At 28.4% G+C, this 4,990-nt stretch overlaps 1 non-coding gene across 1 annotated transcript; it reads left to right on the top strand.

Annotated features, from left to right (window-relative positions):
- The first annotated feature begins 3,841 nt into the window (after positions 1-3,841).
- TRNAK-CUU lies at positions 3,842-3,914 on the top strand. The gene has a single exon. It is a non-coding gene; the product is annotated as a tRNA-Lys (tRNA).
- The last annotated feature ends 1,076 nt before the right edge of the window (positions 3,915-4,990 follow it).

Below are 4,990 nucleotides of genomic sequence, written 5' to 3'. Positions count from 1 at the left end.
TTTAAGATCGGAAACAAGAATACTAGTAAAAGATAGAAAATGCATATATATATTCAAATCATTCAACAAATACACAAGAGTTCATAGGCTACAACTAACCCCAACAAGATGGGTTTGGCTCTCCATGGAAAATGGAGAGCCTCCAAGCTTACAACAATGGAAGATGGAAGAAGAAGGAGACCCAAGGAGGGAGAAGGAGATGTTCCCACATGCTCCACGCAGCCTCCAAGAGCTCCAAATAGTGAAGTCGAACCTCCAAACCACCAAAGACACTCTTCCTACGCGTTTTAGGTCTAAGTAGACTAAATTTTCCACATCAGCAGCGCCACCGCTCAACTGCACCTCAATTGCAGACTTCCAGAGAGTTGCACGCTCAGCTGCACGTCAGATGCACCCTAGCTGCACCTCAGCTGCACCCCAGCTGCAGACTTCCAGAGAGCTGGGCGCTCAACTGCACCCCAGCTGCAGACTTCTAGAGAGCTGGGCGCTCAGCTGCACCCCAGCTGCACCCTAACGGTAGCCTTCCAGAGAGCAAGGCGCTCAGTTGCACCCCAGCTACAGCATTCCAAAGACAGATATAGCCCGTAGCCCAGCTGCAGCCCAGCTACAACATTCCAAAATTCTCTCTTTTTGCTATTTTACTTGCTTTTGTGGCTGGTTCAATTGTTTACTTTGTGGAAGTTCTTCCAAGCATATTTTAGCTACAAAATAATGGGATTAGTGATGAAGTTATATCAATGTAGCCTAAAACACACTTATTAAGAAAACAAGATAAAAGAAGAGGATTAAGCAAGTTACAAGCTAGAAAGGAGTTGATTTTGCTACTAAAATGATGCTTAGATAATGGTAAGAATTAGCATTATCAGTGAGAAATATGATCTGGAAAATGAGAGAAATGGAAGTGTGAGATGGAAGGTGGCTAGGGGAGATCCTTTGGAATTTTCTAGCCTTGACTTTCAAGGTAGAATTGCTCTAGAGTAATCTCTACAGAATGACAATTCATTTATGCTCAAAAGTGATTACAAGAAGTGTTGGCATTTTTATATATAGGACTAAAAGTCCCTCCTATCTACCACATGCCTAACACATTTTACACATGTCTACTAAAAATAATAGAAATGCTAAACTAAGATAATTAAGCTTGGGCCCAAGTCATCATGTTGTGACTACAGGGGTTGGACTCATGGAGTCTGGTACACTTTGAGGATTGTTCAAAGTGGGTTGCAGATTGCAGGAGAGGGGACATCTTGCTGCAAGTCTTACTGTGTTGTTATTGCCTATATTTTGGTTAGAGGGTTAGAGAGGTGTTTTATATTTTTGACATGGAGGTCTTCTATAAAAGCCTTGTTGTAAAAACCTTGACCATTATAGTGTATGTAGGCATTGAGGTCGAACCAATATAAAAACCTGCGTTTGAATTCTCTATCCCTACTCTTTTACATTCAGTCGACTTTACAATTCTTGTAGTGAACTTTGATTTTTCGCTGCACTTAATTTTTCATTACTTGCGATTCAAGAAAGTTTTTTAAGTTTTGTAAAGATTGCAAAAAGACTCTAATTTTGAAAACCACCAATTCACCCTCCCCCCCTCCCCCTCCCCCTTTGGTGTTAAAACGAAACCTATATGTTTCCCAACAAAACCTTAACAAAATACTTACAAATAAACTATATATTAAATAAAAGTTATTGTAAGACTCTAAAAAGTTATAATAATTAGAAAAATAAATAAATGAGGTTAAATAGATATTTTATGTAAAAAATAAAATGGGTTATTAATTATATGATTTTTTTTTTAAAAAAAGATTGAATGAATAATCATTTAATAAAAAATATATTATATATTATTATATATTATTAAGTGATGATTATTAATTTAAAAGATCTAAGAGATAAAATGGTTATAATGTAAAAAAATTGAATTATACTTAATGAATATAATAATATATCTAAATTGTTTCTCTAGTTGATATTTTCTTATGAGATAACTAAATTTTTAGGTTAAGAGTTTTATTGTAAATAAGTTAGGATAGTGGTAAGAAACTTAAATTTATAGTTTTTCATTGATTTAGAAGGTGAAACTTAAGAAATTTTTTTGAGAATTAGGGGTATTTTTGAAGAAGAATGTTTGGAAGAGATACAAAGTTTAAAGTAAAGGTTAAAGGGTTAGTCTAAATGTTTGAATGGCTAGGTGAGAGAAGTGAACTTTCTTGTTTGTTGACTTAATCATAATTTCTTTTGAGTTTTGTATACGGTTGTTATTTGTTGATCAAAATGTGTTCATAGAGGTGGAAGGGGTTGAAAGTTTTCATTTTACATAATTAATCTAAAGTTAAAAAGTTTCTTACTAAATGGTGGTTGTAAGGGAAGGTAAAATATTCTTGTTCTTTTGTTTGCTTGTTTTCTTGTTTTATGTTTGATTTGTTAATGTGTTTTTGAAATTCAACATGTTGAAAAGTTGTGGAAATTAATATCCTTTTTTTTTATGTTCTTATGATGTTAAGTTTGGGTAGATGATAGGGAATTGTATTGAACTTTGTTAGGTATTTGTCCGAGTTATGTTGGTTAGTAAGTTTGATAGAATGCATGTGAATAACTTCATGTGAGTGTTGTGTGAGCTCAATTTAAAGTTGGCATGTTTGTTAGAAATAGGCTCTTTTGAGCATTGTTTGTTGTTTTGTTTAGAACATGTTTCTCGAGTAGGTGTCTTGAAAGATCTCTCTTAGTTGGTAGCTTAATGGAATGAAGGATTCTTATAGTGTTGAATTCAGAAATCTGATGTCTTTATGTAGGCAAAGAACGCTATTGACTGATGTTTGATACTTGATTTTTGAGTGTCGAGGTTAGAAGGCTAATGACTCTAAATTGAGAACTCTATAAATTAACGCCTTGTTGCATTTTAAAAATTATTGGTAGGTTGTTTTCAATTATCTAATTTTTATAATGATTATTGAGACATGTAAAAGTGATCTTGGAAAAACTCTGACTAGAAAAGATAAGGTTTTTAAGTTTGTTCATTTGTGACTCTCTTATCTTTTTTAGGAGTCTAACTTTGTGAACTCTCATATATTTCATTTTTAACTATAGAAAATATTTTTGTAAAGAGTTATTACTTTTCAAACGTTGTTAAATTTTAAATATTTTTTATAATATTATTTTCAAACTTGAGATTTTGTATTGTTTTGTCAAATTATCTTTTTATTTTAGTAGTTTTAGTTTTTTTCTTGTCATTCATATTTTATACAAAAAAGCAAATAATCATATTGATGTTGAGAAATATGTATAACAGTAAAGAACAATACTGTAATTGAATATAATTAATTGATGTTTAGAACAGATTTGGAGTTTTATTTCCTAGTTATTTTATTTTATTTTTCAAGTGTATATTTTTAAAATAATCATTATTTTTTATTAAGATTTCAAATAAGATGGAAATAAAATTTTATTTTATTATATAATTTGTGTTACTTATAAATATTTAAGATATTACAATACCCTCCACCCATATCATATAATAATTTCATTATTGTAGTTATCTATTATTAATAGATTAGTATTAATACAGCTCCTCACATTTTTTGTAAGCCTATATATAGTATTCTCAACTCAATATAAAAATAAAAAATAAAGTTTGTCAAACTTCCTACATATGTAGAGGATTTCTCAAAATTAAAATTTATGTTTGTTTCTATTGTTAGTGCCGTCATTTAATATTTAACGTTTCATCATCAATTTCAAATAAATTAAAAATCTGAAATATTTTAAATTAAATTAATGTTAACGAAGAATGAGTGATAAATGTTTATATTAATATTAATTAAAATAGTTTAAATTTCAATCGTAAGCCCGTCTAGCTCAGTTGGTAGAGCGCAAGGCTCTTAACCTTGTGGTCGTGGGTTCGAGCCCCACGGTGGGCGTCTCATTTTTTGTGTTATTCTTGCTTTTTAAAATATTCTTTTTCTTAATTTTAATACAATTTAAGAAGTGACAAAAATTGTAACAGACACTGGATATTATGATTTATTAGATTTTTTTCCCCCTTATTTCTTTATATATATATATATATATATATATTAAATATATGGGTTAAATATAAAGCCTAAAATATTTAAATATATTTATATCCATGTGTCTAATTTTAAAAATAGGAATTAAAATAGTAAAATTGGAAAAACAAAAGGTGTATATAATTATAAATATATAGTTATAGATATAACTATTGATAAAATAAATTTTAGTTATTAAAACAAAAAAACATTATAAGTAATATTGTGTAAAAAAAAAATTAGTATGAGTAATTATTTAAATTTAAAAAAGTAGTTGCTAAAATGATAAAAAGAGTACATATTTCTTTTATAATGGTACTTTTTTGAATTTAAAGAAGTAATTACTAAAATAATAAAATTGGAAAATAGTTTTTTATTATGAATAATTATTAAAAGAAATATCTCAAAATTAAAAAAACATATGGTTATATAAAAATGTTTGAAAATTTTAAAATCAATTAATCAAATTATTAAAAAATAATTTAAAAGAAAACTATGTATATCAAAATTTTTAAAAAATGAAAAAAAAAGTAAAAAAAAAAATAGGACAGAAAAGTCAAGCATAAAAAAACAAGACTTATATATATATATATATATATANATATATATATATATATATATATATATATATATATATATATAAATGGTTAAATATGCTTTTGGTCCTTAACTTTGAGTGAAGATTGGAATTAGTCTTTTTTCAAAATTTTGGCCTAATTTAGTCCCCCAACTTTAAAAATGTATGAATTTAGTCTTTTTAACCAAATTTTGTTAACTTTATTTAAGGTTTCAAACGAGTTTCTCAATTAACGTTGAAGCAAAAATGTGTCAAATAGTGTAAACAACTTAAATGTTATCATAAAACGTGTTTAAAACATTAAATAAACCTAACCAAATTTAGTTAAAAGAACTAAATTCATACATTTTTAAGTTGGGGGACTAAATTA

This window comes from Vigna radiata, unplaced genomic scaffold (assembly GCF_000741045.1).
Source record: "Vigna radiata var. radiata cultivar VC1973A unplaced genomic scaffold, Vradiata_ver6 scaffold_73, whole genome shotgun sequence".
NCBI lineage: Eukaryota > Viridiplantae > Streptophyta > Magnoliopsida > Fabales > Fabaceae > Vigna > Vigna radiata.
Note: the sequence above shows the minus strand (reverse complement) of the source record. Positions and strands in the feature narration are given on the sequence as shown.